Source organism: Vicugna pacos, chromosome 30 (genome assembly GCF_048564905.1).
Source record: "Vicugna pacos chromosome 30, VicPac4, whole genome shotgun sequence".
NCBI lineage: Eukaryota > Metazoa > Chordata > Mammalia > Artiodactyla > Camelidae > Vicugna > Vicugna pacos.
The window spans coordinates 16,178,239-16,193,107 of NC_133016.1; the positions used below are offsets into that span (position 1 = coordinate 16,178,239).

Here is a 14,869-nt window from a genome sequence, read left to right on the forward strand (position 1 = left end):
GCCCTCAGTAAATGGTAGCTAATAGTATTCTTTGGAGCCTCCACCCTTGCCTGTCAGCACAGTGGTTGACACACTGCACTACAAACATCTTTCATGAATAATTGAACATAGTGAAAACCTAAAAATTCAAAAGAATCCTCAAGAAAACCCCTTGGACAGTTAATTTTTATTAAATCATATATTTATGACAAAGTTTTGTTATTTTTAAGTATATAAAGTGGAACAAACTAACCACAAGTTACAGGAAATTTATAAAGTGTTAAGCACTGAATAAGAATTGTTTTAATTGCAAGTGAAAATTTGAGAACTTACTTTGATAGAAATTTAATGACTAATAACCATTTATATTCTTAGTATATACATACTTCTCAATACATAGCGTGCAAAAACTTCTGTAAAGTCATTTTTTTATTTTGTATTCTATTAATACAAAACTATTTAATGAGCACATAGTGTATGTAAGATGTTAAAAAAAAACTTAAACATTTTTTTCCAGTAGTTTCAAAGTTTCCCACATTATTAAATTCTCATTTAAATGATCATATAATGGTCAGACTTAGTCTGAATTATCACAAATTTTTAAAAGGTTATGTTTAAATAAATAAAGTATCAAATATCAGATATCCCTCATTCCCTTTCAGGGACCTACAGAGAAAGTAAAAATTTAACCTAATGAATTTCTAGGTACTTGGAGACTTTCTAGGTATCTTTCTGATAAAGATTGTAATTTAACTCCTTTAGGTCCAAGAACACCTTTTGCATTCTTTTCATTCTTTTAAAGTTGTTAAGGTCTATTTTATGACCTAGAATATGGCAGTACAGCCTATGAATATCGCATGAGAAAATTTCCTTGAGAAAAATGTTTGGTTCTGCTCTAATAGGGTGAAATGTTCTGCAAATGTCAACACGATGAAGGTGGTTGGTGGCAGTATTCAGATTTCCTACATCTTTATTATTTTTTTCCATTATGGATTTGTTTATTTCTCCTTTCAGTTGCTATCAGTCTTTGCCTCTTGGGTTTTGAAGCTCTGTTGTTAGCCACACATACACTTAATATTATTATGCATTCTTGCTGATTGGACCCTTTATTACTGTGCTGTGCCTCTCGATCCCTGGTAATACTCCTTGTGTTGAAGTTTAATTTGTCTAATCTTTACATGGTTAACATAGATTTTAGTTGGCATTTACGTGGTGTATCTTTTTTCCATCCTTATTCTTTTAACCTACATGTGTCTTTACACTTCAAATAGGTTTCTTGCAGTTGGCTGTTTTCTAATATGTTAACAGAAGTTTAGACCATTTATACTTAATTATAGATACTATTAGATTAAAATCTACTCTATTTACCATTTTTTTCTATTTATTCCATCTGTTCTTTGTTCCTTATGCCTCCTTTTCTGCCTGTATTTAGATTGAATATTTATTTTATCTCTCCTATTGGTAAATTATTTATAACTGTGTTTAAAATTTTTGTGGTTGTCTTGGCTTCTATCTTTAATGCCCATTTTCTAATAATATCAACTGCCTTATGTGTAGAGTAAGAACATCATAACAGTGTTCTCCTAGTTCTTCCTTCTCATCTTCATACTGTCATTTTCAGATATTTGACTCAATGCATATGATAAGCTAAAAACACATTGCTAACATTTTCACTTTAGACAGTCATTATCTTTTCTGTCAGCTAAGGTTGAGAAAAAAAGATTTAACATTTACCCTCATGTTATTTCGAGATCTCTTCATTTGTGTACATCCAAGTCTGTCTGGTATCGTATTTCTTCTGCTTGAAGAACTTCTTTTGACATTTTTTGTTGTTGTCGTGCAAGCTTTCTGGAAACACATTCTATCAGTTTCTGTTTGAGAAAACAAACACTTTATAAACTTTTTTCATCCTTCATTTTGAAAGATATTTTACTTGGTATGGAATCCTAATTTGATAGTTTTTTTTTTCCCTTTCAGCACTTTAAAGATACCACACCATTATTTTTTGGCCTTGCACAGATGAAAAGCTGCGCTATAATTCTTTATTTTTATGTGTGTAATATATTTTTCTCCTATACTCTAATGGCTGCTTTCAAAATATTCACTTTTGTCTTTGTTTTTCAACATTTAAATATAATTTGTCTAGGGGTGTGTGTGTGTGTGTGTGTGTGTGTTACTTTCTACTTGCTTGAAATCCTCTGAATTTCTTAGCTGTATGATTTAGCCTGTTAATGATTTCTAAAAATGTCCATCTACTGTCTCTTTAATTTTTCTCTTGCCTTGGTCTCTCTTCTCCTTCTGGGATTCTAATTACACATTTATTAGGTCATTTGATACTGTCTAACTGTTGGATGTTCTGCTAATTTTCTTTTCCGCTCTTTCTTTTCTTTGTGTTTCAGGTTGGGCAGTTTGTACTCACCTGCTTTCGAGCTCATTGATTACGTCCTTGACGGTGCTGAAATCATCCAAGGTAATCTTCATATCTTTTAAAATGTTTACTTTATTTCTAACATACTCATTTTGTTATTATAGTTTCCACCTCTCTGCTGAAATTCCCCGTCTGCTTACCCATGTTGTCTACCTTTTCCAGTAGCGTATTTAAAATATTTACCATATTTATTCTAAACTCCTTGTTTATTAGTTGTAACATCTGGTTCATTTTGGAATCTGGTTTTGTTGGTTATTTTGTCCCTTGACCATGAGTCATTTCTTTTTCTTAATTTGTTGTGTGTCTCGCAAGTTTCGCTTGAAAGCTGCCTTTTTGTGTGTGACAGTAGAGACGCAGATAAATAGTATTTCGGCCTGGAAATGGGAACAGCTCGTCTTTTGCTAGGCGTACCGAGTGAAGGGTTGTTTTAACCTCATTAGGAGTTGGACTGAGTTTGAGCTTTGTTGTTACTCTGCTTACCTTCAGTTCCCGCCAGCTTCAAACCTGGGGGCTGGTTTGCTGGAGAGCTTTCTTCTCAGGGTCTGGTTCACCTTCAGCTGTAGGCTTTTGTCCCATCCCGGCACCTCAGAGGCATCTTTCTCCGTGCTCTTGACCGTCTCCGGGGGCCGGATGCTGTTGCCTGTCACTCAGTGCCTGCTGGCCTGACCGGGGAGGTTCTGTTCTGGCCTCAGTGTTAGCCGGGCCCCGTGCCCCTCGTCTCTGGTGTGGGCTCTTCAGTGACCCCGCCCTTATCCCGGAGCTAGAGCACCGCTGCCTTTCTCCAGGGCAGGGAAGGTTTCCCTTTCCCCTTCCCAGAATCATGACTGTCTTCATATGCGTCCTGGCAACAGCAGGCGTCACTGCCCTTCCTCCCGCTACTGACGGCTCTTGTTCCACAATGGGAAAGGGTCCACACGGGCCTTGTGTATTTTCTAGAAAGAAAGCCGCTCCCCAGATCCAGGCCCCGCCACAGTGGAGGCTTTCCTTGTCCTTTGCCGTGACCCTGATCTTCCTTGCGATCACTGCGGAAGGTCCTGCCGATGGGGTTGCAGCTTTCAGAGATTCTAAAATCTCATACTAGCTCACATTCAGCCTTTAGCTGTTAGTTAAAGGAGTCTTCTTACACTTACAGGGAAGTCCTGTTTTCATCCTATGCAGTGAGTCCATGCTTGTGTCTCGTTTTTCTGTGAAGGTGCCTGTTTTTCCTTAGATTTCGGGTATGACTGTAGCACTTGCTGGATTCAGGAAAAGTTAAGGTTTTGTAAATTATCCATATTTGTTTTTGTTAGAGGGAGGGTGATACATTTTAAGTTTGTTATATTCCAAGTGGAATGTAATGTCACTTAATTAAAAGGAAAAGAAAATTGTGCAGCCTTCAGTGAAGGTTGCCAGTTTAATAAGTTCTTCGGGATAAAAAAAATCTTAGAATTTGAATAAAGGGTGAATTCAGTTGCAAAGTCTACAAGTGGAATGGCGGGGAATAAAGCTATTGGCTCTGAAGATGAGCCTAATAAAAAGAAACAAGCATCAGGAGGCTTGAAGGGGAAGGCACAGGGTTGTACTAAGGTGTCTTGTTTGTGTGAGTCAGCAGTGATACGTAGGGTGAGAAGAGGTCAGAGATGTTTCTAAATGTCACATCCATGCGTCCAGGTTCATTGATACCCATAAGGGAAAAATAGTATGTTTCTATTGTGAGGAGACTGAAAATGAGAGATTTAAGAGACTTTTGGAAGGTGAATAACTGTTGTTATCTGCGTACAACTCAGACTTAATGCTTAGAGTGTGTGAGCATGAAGCCAAAAACAAAACCAAACAAAGCAAAACTACCTACGAGTTCAAAAAAGAGGCAAATAGTGTATGTGGCTGGTGATCACATGCATGAATGATGAAACTGCCCTTATATTAATAACTGATAGTTAATCGAATGAGGTAATATATGTGAAACTACTTGCTCAAACATCGAGTGAAATGAAAATGTAACATATTGGGATGATGAATATTGCTTTGTTTAGGAAGGAATATAACCCGGTATATGTTTCAGAATGAACTTAAGAAATGTCCACAACCAAACAGATGTTGATACTACTGTCTTTATGAAAATCCTGGTAATGCTGATTCTATTTTTGGTAATTTAAATAGTTTGTGGTTGACTGGTTGATGTTCTGCCTCCTTCGTTTAGCTTTCCCTGATTCCTTTGACCAACAGTGACGGTCTCCAATTTCTCTGATTTCTTCTTGAGCCTGCGCCCCTCCGTGTTGCACTACACCATTTACAGTGTGGGAGGACATGGTTTTGAAAGCTGTGTTCTTCTCTCACCTTCATACTGCATTTCTTCTTCATGTCCAGACACATAGACGTTAGCACCCGTTGCTGTCAGGAAAGTCTGTCAGTGTAGAAACTCAGAACAGAAATGTCAAATTCCTTGAGATTTAAAGTTGATTTCTAAAAATGTTGGGAGTGATACCTGAGCTAGTTATGTGTTCCTGTAAGAGAGCTTGGGTCTGAGCCTGAAGATGACCTGGTCTCCACCTGGGTGAACCAGCCTTCACTTGAGTGAACGTGGTTACAGCAGCTGGGCCAATGGGCTGTGTGGTCACCTCATTGCTGACCAGTGAAGACCGTGGCCAGCAGGGCCAGTGCCCAGCCAGCAGAAAGCACACACTTGTTGGCCTCGGGACTGCTCAGCTTAATTTCGGAATCTCTCCATGTGGACAGCCACTCTTTCATGACTGGCCAGAGTCCTTGGAAGACCCAGGAAAAGGAGAAGTGGGCTTGGGACGCCTAAAGGGGTAACTGTGGTAAGCGGTCCCAGGTGATCCAAGCCTCTCCTCCACCCCTTACTTCCTGACCCATGAACCCAAGCAAAGTGGAACCAGAGAGAATGGGCTCTAGATGCATTTCCTCATCCCCAGCCACCAGGCCAGGAGAGAGCTCACCAGTGTTAGTCCTAACCTTCTGTTTCATGTTGATTAATTATCCCTTCCATTTATCGTCTTGAGGTTCGTGTACCATATCTTTTGTTTGGTCCAATGAGTGCACTGAATAATGTGGGGCCCTCGAGTATATAATAGGTTTTGGGCAGCCTGGTCCTGAAGGCTGTGCCATGGAGCTGGATTGAATCAGAAAATGGACATGTTCCAGTTATCTATTTCTGGGTATAAGCCACCCCCAAATGTAGTAGCTTAAAACAAAAATCATTTGTCTGCTTATGAGCTTGTGGGTCAGTAATGAGGGTTGGGATCAGGGAAGTGTGTTGTCCAGTGGCCTTGCTGTGGTCTCTCATGTGCCTGCTGTCTGCTGTCACCTAGTGGCTCAACTGAGGCTGGGTGGTCCAAGGGGGCCTCCTTTTATGTCTGGTGATTGCTGCATGGATCTCTGTCTCTCCCCTTCTCTCTGTCTCTGTGTCTTTCTCTCTCAGTCCCCTCACCAGGTCTCTTATGTGCCAGGAAACTAGTCCTGGCTTCGCACATGGTGGTCTCAGGGTCTCAAGACCAAACGGTGGAAGCTGCTAATCTGTAGTTAAGACCTCATGTGACTGAGGTTCAAGAGTCACACAGTCACTTCTTCCACATCCTCCTTGACGAAACAGTGCAAGACCAGGCCAGATACAAGAAGAGAGGAAAATAAGACACTGCTTCTTGATGGAGAAGGTGGCAAAGTTACACTGGAAAAGTACCCGCTCAGAGGTATGGGAATAATTGTGACCGTCTTTGCAAACAAATCACAGTATGTATGTGAATGCACTTAGCACAGTGCTTCCACTTCCACTGATTCCCTAGTAGGCAGGGAATCAGCGGCAGTGATGATGGTGGTGATGGTTTTAATACGTGAATTACTATTGGTAGCTTCAGAATTGAAGATTCTACCCCTTGTAGAAATATCAAAATCTACAATATCGAAAGTCACTCTGCATGAGACATAGGAAGGCTCACTGGCCCTTTTATCATGCTCCGTTGTTGCCTTGATAGTGAAGTAGAAAGCTCTGACGTTCCCTGAGCAGACAGTCAGCAGTGTGATTTTCGACCCTGAATTCACTGCCAGAAGGTCAAAAGGTAGAGACAACAGTAATTTCTGTCTCCATACTTACTTTCTGAGCTGGTAGAACAGTCCCAACAACTTCAGTTTCGAGGCTTAAATTTATTCCTGTACCAGGTTTTAGACTAATGAGTTCAAGAATATTTTACTGGACTATCCCTTTAAAAATACTAAGACTAAGCTAGGTTTTTTTTTTTTTTAATTTAAAGTACAGTCAGTTACAACGTGTCCATTTCTGGTGTACAGCATAATGTCCCAGTCATGCGTATACATACATATGTTCATTTTAATGTTCTTTTTCCTTAAAAGTTATTACAAGATGTTGAATATAGCTCGCTGTGCTATCGAGAAGAAAATTGTTTTTTTTTTAAATATATTTTTATATATAGTAGCTCACATTTGCAAATCTCAAACTCGCAAATTTATCCCTTCCCACCCTCTTTCCCTGGTAACCATAGGATTGTTTACTATGTCTGCGAATCTGTTTCTGTTTTGTAGATGAGTTCCTAATGTCTTTCTTTTCTTTTTTAGATTCTGTATATGAGTGATATCAGATGGTATTTTTCTTTCTCTTTCTTTAAGCTAGTATTCTAATAACCCCCCCCCCAAAAACCTATTAGCAAATCTTCAGAGAGTATCTCTAGTTGTGGTATTTGAGGCAGTAGAATCTTCCATATTCAGTGTTACTGGTAAACTTCCAGGCTAGCTCTTGTAAAATGTGCCACTTGAAAATAAACTAGAATATTCATTTATTTTGCTGGTGAGAAATGGAAATGGAGGAGGTGACATAAATATGTGAGTTGCTTTGTTGTGTTTATAATCAGAACACTCTGTGAAAAGCAAAACAAAGACAAACCCAGCTTTGCTGGAGTGGTGGGGAGGTAAACACTGCTAGGAGCCAGTGAGCAGCACAATGCAGTGAATTCAAAACAGTCCAGAATTGCTCAGACCCAGAGTGTCTGAAGGTCCAGGCAGACAGTGAAATGCATCTATGGCCAGTCCTTTATTTGTCATTGTGAACCACCAGGCACCAAATGAGACCCATTGATTTTTGTGTGTCACAAAATTTCATGTATTATTAGAAAAAATAAAGTGTTGCCTCCAGGAAAGACATTTTCTTAGCACAGATAATTATAAGGAATGTAATGACTGAGTGGATCATTTCTGAGAAAGAGAAGGGGCAAGTCTCTTGAAAACTAATTGCATTTTTGGTCCACGGTGATGGCAGTGCATATGCCACAGCAGCTCTTTGCAAAAATGGACTGTTGCTTAGGGTGGAGAGAGGCTCATTTGTCTTTTGAATTCCCGAGGGAAGCATTTCTTTTTCTGTATTTGAAAGGTATACCTTTTATAAAGCAGGTCCTGAAATTCCAAATTGGAAAGTGTTTACTTCTAAATGTTCACACTCTTTCATATACAGGCTTTATTCAGGTTCTCTATTCTGGTCAACTTGGGTTGATGACAGAATTAATTTTAAGGCAGCTATATTAATAGACATCTAATTGGTGGACCTATTATCTGCACATCAGACTGGATTGTTCTAAACCCAATCGATTAGGTGGAGCCATTTTTACATGGTCCACAGCTACACAGGGAGTGAGCACTGAGGAGTTAAGAAGAAAACTTTAATTACTGCCCTCCGTGACATATCGCATCACCCGCTTTCTCACTGCGATTACCAATAGCAATGAATTTAACAAGTCTGTCTCAATTAAACTGATTGGTTATATATGTTGTTTTAAAATTAGACGTCATTGATTCCCTGTCACCTACTTTCTTAACCACAGAGGATCACATTCAATATTATTGCTGTTAGCCAAGGCTTTTTTCCAGTGTTTTCAGAGAAAAGATACTGAAATACCATAGGGACTATGCAGACTAACATTCTCATTGGACAGGCTATCACTTGCTGCAAACTATTGAAATTAGGTATTTTGTTCAAAGTCACACAGCCAGTTAGCAGTCGAGCTGAGACAGATTTTTCTGGAACACTTCCTACTATTGCATGAAATTCTTGTAAAGCACATTTCACCATTTTACATGATTGCCTTTCAATGGTCAGCATTCCTCCCTGGGGAAAGTTCTTCATCACATCTTTGAATTAAACTCACTACCGTACTTCCTTAGTTTCTTCCGCAGTTGACCTTTGAGAGCCCAAACCTAAAACCAAACAGCAGGAATTCATGACCCTAAAACTAAAATATCTAAACGGCATGCCAAGTGTTTAGGTCTTCAGTTTCCTTAAGGAAGTATTCTGTTTCTCAGTTGTTTCTTGCCAGGTCACATCTCCTGCCTCTTCAAAAGTTTGTATATTGCTACTGTGAAGCCTATTTCTGCCTTCTACTAAATTAAAGAAGTGAAGGCAGAAGAAGTCAATCTACATTTGCAGTTGATTCATTAGCTTGTTGATTTAATAAATATTTATTGATTATTTACTATATGCTGGATAGTCTTAAAGGATTTGGGCTTACAACAGTGGGAAGAAACCGAGAAAACATGCCTGCTCTCATCATGATGACATTGTAAAGTAGAAGACAGAAAATAAACCAATATTTAAATACATGATATAGCAAGTGGTAACAGGGCTGTGATGACGTAGGAAGCTGGATGAAGGAACTGACAGTAGCAGGCAAGTATTAACTAGACAGGGTGGTCAGGGAAAGTCTCCTTGAGGATATTTGAGCCGAGATACAAAGACAGTGAGGCAGAAAGCCACGCAAATATCCGGGGAAAAGATGGGAATGTAAAGTGGTAGCTAGTTTGGAAAACAATGTGGAAGTTCTTCAGACGCTTAAACGTGGAGTTACCATACGACTCAGCAAATCCACTCCAAAGTATATACCTAAGAGAAGTGTGAAATTGTGTGTCCACACAGAAACTTGTACTCCTGTGTTCACAGCAGCATTATTCATAAAAGCCAAAAGGTGAAAAGAACCCTTGTGTCCATCAGTGTGGGTGAGTGGATAGACACACTGTGGTATGTCCACATGACGTGGTATTATCTGCCCACATAAAGGAATTAAGTACTGGCACATGCTAACATGCAGGTGAAATTTGAGAACATAACACTAAATGGAACAACCCAGTCACAAGAGACCGCATATTACATGATTCTGTTCATATGAAATGCCCCAAAGGGTGTTCTAAGGGATAGAAAGTAGATTAGTGGTTGCTTAGTGCTGGAGTGGATGAGGGTGCTTAGGGAGGGCAATATCTGAAGGTTATGGGGCCTCTTAGAGATTATGAAAATCTTCTAAAATTGACTCTGGTGATGGTTACATTTTCGAGCTTCTAAAACCCTGACACAGCACTGCTAAAAAATCCTAAATTTCCTGAGTGATAGGAGGGTTACTCATCAAGAACCCTTTTTAAATCACACTTGTTTATGCTAATGAGGTGACTTAGGGTGGGGCCTCTGGATGAGCTCAACCTGGGGCTGGTTCTGAGAAAGACCCGGTGATTAGAGAGTTGAAACTTTAAGCCCCATCGCTGACTGCTGGGACGTGGCGGGAGGGCTAGAGATGAAAGCTCTTTAAAAACTCCTGGACAGTGATATTTGGTGGGATTCCAGATTGTTGAATGCATTCGTATTCCGGGAGGGTGACGTGCTCTAACTCCAGAGGGGACAGAAGCCCCGGAACTCAGGACCTTTCCAGGCCCTGTCTGTGTAACGCTTCCTCTGGCTGTTAGTCTGTATCCTTTATAATATCCTTTATTATAGAACAATAAACTTAAAGAAGTGCTCCCCTGAGTTTTGTGAAGCATCCTAGCAAGTTATAAACCCAAGGAAGGAGTTGTAGGAACCTTCAGTTTATAGCTGGTTGGTCAGAAGTACAGATGATAAAAAAAAAAATACATTCACTCCAGCATTCACAGCAGCATTATTTACAGCAGCCAAGATATGGAAGCTACCTAAGTGTCTATTAACAGATAAATGGGTAAAGAAGATACAGTACATGGTGTATACAATGGACTATTACCCAGCCATAAAGAAGAATAAAATTTTGCCATTTGCAAGGACATGAAAGGACCTGCTGGGTAGTGTGCTTAGTGAAATAATTCAGACAGGGGAAGACAGATATGTGTTATCACTTATATGTGGAATCTAAAGAACAAACAAATGAATATAACAAAACAGAAAGAGATTCACAGATAAGGAGAACAAACTAATGGTTACCAGTAGGGACAGAAAAGGGGGAAGGGACAAAATAGGAGTAAGGGATTAAGAGGTACAAACTACTATGTATAAAATAAATAAGCTAGAAGGGTATACTGTGCAGCATAGTGAATACAGTTAATATTTTATAACTTTAAATGGAGTATATTCTGTAAAAATTTTGAGTCACTATAATTATAGACCTGGAACTAATATAATACTGCAAATCAACTATAGCTCAACTAAAAAAAGAAGTACAGGTGATAATCGGGACTTGTATTGGCATCTGAAGTTGGGGAGCAGTCTTGTGGGACTCAGCCCTGAACTTGTTGGATCTCCAGTTAAATAGTGTCAGAACTGAGTTGAAATGTTGGACACCCAGCTGGTGTTTGGAGACTTGAGAATTGGTCAGAGGTGTTTTAAAACACCCTAGACACTGTATATTTTACTTCAGTGAATTATACCTTATATGAATTATATCTCAGTAAAGCTGTTATTAAACAAACAAACAAAAACTGGAGAAGTTTAGTGCCACTGTCTCCATTGATGCTCAGGCACTGAAGTTTTATCCGCAATTACTTTTGCACCATCAGCGCAAATGTTAACATCATGCAAAGTGAATAACAATCCAGTATTATTATGAAAATGATTTTGACCTCATGGAACACCCGAAAGGCCTCGGGATCCCCCAGGCATCTACAGACCACGTGGTTTAAGACAATTAAGGGGTTATATGGAGCAGCTCTCACATAATACCACACCACACCTTCCCTGGAGAGAGCTTCCAAAGCAAGGTTTCACTTGGATCTCTTTCAAGGGTTTTGAATCTCTTAAGAAGCCAAATGCCATCTTTATAAATTGTTTTGGGTCCCAAGAGAAGAAGACAAACAGATCTCTGGTGTATTTCATTTTCAGTGTGGAATTACACCAGTAACAATAAATATTTGTTGTGAATGAATCTATAACCCCTTACAAATTACTCTTTGGTGGCGTTTGTGATTGCTTTGTTACAGGCAATAAACACTGCCAGACAGAAGACTTCTGCTGCTTTTTAATCAAATAACAGAATCCTAAAAAGGTCAGAACTGTAACTTATAAAAGCACTTTTCACTGGCTGTCCCCAAAGGAATGAAAGATCGAAATGTGAGTGATTCCCTAAGCAGAAATGCCATCCAAACACAGGAATCAAAAATGCATTGCTTCAAAGTGGGACAGCAATGACAATGAGTTGGAAAAAGACAAATTTCTCCTGTGGCCCTGGACCACCTTCTTCCATTTTATTTCTTTCATCTAGGTTTGAGAAATTAAGTTATTTTCATAGATTCGAGAAATCTAATCCTCATATCAGCAAGTAGGAGAAGCCATTATGCTACCAATCAGTATAATAAAGCAATTCAGTCCCTGCCATATGGAATTTATTTACTTTAGTCAGTAATTTCCCCCAGGATAGTTATAACTCTCTGACCATTCATTGGATGCAGTTTTATCTGGGAGGTAGAATCCAAGACAAGGAGAGACGTTTGCTTGCTCTTGAGGTCTGGAGCAATTGCCGAGGTATCTAGTTTTATTGGTGCACTTGTTGCCTTTATCAGCCAGCTTCACACTCATTTATTCTTTGACTCCTTTTACATCACTTGAGCACTGATGGTCCAGGAATAGATACAGAGAGAGAAATGGCAAACTAAATGAAAATATTCAGGACTCTCATGCCCACAAAAGAATGAATTGAGGTACTTTAAAGTTTCATTTGCCACACTGGCAGCAAATCTGCAACTAGAAAGAAAGTAAAGATGGAATGTGAACTTCCAGAGGTTACAGTTTCTTGTCTGCTTCTTATTCAAAGCTCTACATTTAAACAGTCATGTAGTTCTCTAAGGCTTGATGTAAAACAACCTCCCTGCCTCCACCATTGCCCACTTCCCAAAGCAATTACTTTCAGTTCTTTCAGTTGATTTGTTTGATACTCACCTCTGTATTTATGAACAACATGCATACACTGTTACTTCTTGATTTACCAGTTTTAAGCATTACCTATTTGCTTCCTACAATGGAAGATGAGAATTTAACTTTTATGTTCTCACTCCTGAGCCCACACATACATATTACCTGTCCATGGCCATGAGACTCCCAGTATATTCACATGATTTTAGTAAATATTTAGAATAATATTCAGTGTTTATATAGAGGGACACTATACCTGGCTGAGCAGATAGTTAACTGATTATTTTTTCTTTTCTGTACAACATCCTTCTGCTTCCCAGAGTTAATAACTGTTTATTTACCCAGTTCTGTACAGAATGAACACTAATTTCCTGTCAATATATTAAAACACTTAAGATATTCTATCAGTTTCATTTTATTGGGGAAAAAAAACCTCTCCTAGGGCTTTCAGATCAGCTGCTATTTGAATTGACTGAGTTCTAGACATGCCTTATAGCTACCATCCTGTGAGCTATCAGCCTTAGAGAGTCCCCTGGCCTTTCTTTGGTGATAGCATCTCTGTTTCCTGGATCCCATACTTTTCATTTTTTGATTACTTCCTCATTTTGGTAGTGTATCTTCTGATACCTTCCTGAAAATTCATGCATGGGGAAAAACATTTTTTAAAGATCTTTAAGGGGTAAAAACATCTTTATTCTATCCTGCACCATTATTAAGAGTTTTTCTGGGTAGAACATTGTAGATTGGAAATTACTTTTTCTCAGAACTTTGAAGGCATTTCTCAATTTTCATAATGTTTAGCAGAAGGCTTTGGAGAATCCTAACAATATTTTGAAACTTGATTTTGGTGTGATACCTGTTTTTTTTTTCTCTCTTGCTCCAAACTGTATGATTTTTTCTTTGTTTCCAATATTTTGAAATTTCATAGTGTGTATTTTAATTTTATCCATTGCGCTAAGGACTTTGTAGGTCCATTCAATCTGGAAATACATGACTTTCCTTTTTATGAGTTTCTTTTTTTGGCTATTTTTTCTCTGGTGATTTTTTTCTCTCCATTTTTCTTTAATGTTTATTTCTGAGCCCCCAGTATTTGGAAGTTGAGCCCTTTGCACTGGCCCTTTCAATTTCTTATTTATTTCCTTTCTTTCACCTTACGATTTTTTTTGTGGGCTATTTCCTTGCTTTACCTTCTGACCTTCCTATTCCATGTCTTATTTCTTAAAACAGTATTTCTCAGAATATTTATCTTTTAAAGTGGAACTCTGTTCTGTTATCACTGAACACAGTGATGACTTTACTCTTAGGTATTTTTTTGCTCCCTGTATCATTTATGACTCCTTCAAATTGATTTTTTTTTTCCCTGTAGTTTTGCTTTGGTCTCTGACTTTCACATTAAGTAAGTTCCTCAGATGTTGGGTGTTCCTTGATAATCTGATCATATTTAAAAGCAAGATGATAAAAAGACAGTGAAAGCCACTGTGCACATGGGTGCCATTCACGAAAGTAGGGTTTGGTCAAAAGAAGCTGTCAGTTTCTCCTTCCTTCCTCTTGGGGTGGTGGACTGCCTTGAAAAGAGCCTGTGCCACCATGTTGGAGCTCTGGAGAGAGAGACAGGGAGAAAAAGGGAGAGAGAATTTAGGAAGCCGAGCCAGACCTTGCCTGTCCCAGCCTTTGAGCTGAGAGGTCAGATGTGAGTGACGTCATCGTGGACTTCTGGCTCCAGTCAGGCCTCTGGGAAAGCACGGCGTCTGCGTGAGTAGCTGCAGGTAACGCATGTGGAAGAATCGCTCAGTTGAGCCCAGCCAAGACCGCAGAATCAGGAGCAAATAAATTAAGATACAGAGTTTAGAAGTAATCTGTATGCCAAATGGAAAAATCCAATAGGAAAAAAATGGACCAGACAGAGTGCAAATCACCAAAACAGTATCAGATGGGGGAGGAACTACTAGAAGTTTGCAAAAAGAGAGGGAGTATTAAATGGCTCTCCAGCAGAGACGCTGCTCAAATGCTTCATGGGGAGCATGTGGAGAGCTGAGCCGCGGAGACAATGCTGGAGTGGAGAATTATGAGAAGTAATTGTGAGATGTCATCTCTAGGAATCTGTGATTGATCAGAGTCAGAGGTGCAGGAAGAGGGAGAAATACTGATATCTAAGGCACCACACATTACTTACAACTGACTGGCTTTGAGTGTGAAAAGTGTGGAAGAGCCTACTCGAATCCATCTATAACTTGCTAGAGGAGGAGTGTGGTCATTTCATGGAGAGTGATTAGTGCTGCTTTTATGGGGAGATGCAGAAAGCAAGGAGGGCAAGCGGGGAGAAAGCCCTG

At 39.3% G+C, this 14,869-nt stretch overlaps 1 long non-coding RNA gene across 3 annotated transcripts in view; it reads left to right on the plus strand.

Moving 5' to 3' along the window:
- LOC107033654 (uncharacterized) overlaps positions 1-14,869 on the plus strand; it is a 347,930-nt gene that overhangs the window by 191,057 nt on the left and 142,004 nt on the right. For all 3 annotated transcript variants that reach the window (XR_012065714.1, XR_012065715.1, XR_012065713.1), the window contains one exon: positions 2,379-2,449. This is a non-coding gene — a long non-coding RNA (uncharacterized lncRNA). The remainder of the gene's footprint in view (positions 1-2,378; positions 2,450-14,869) is intronic.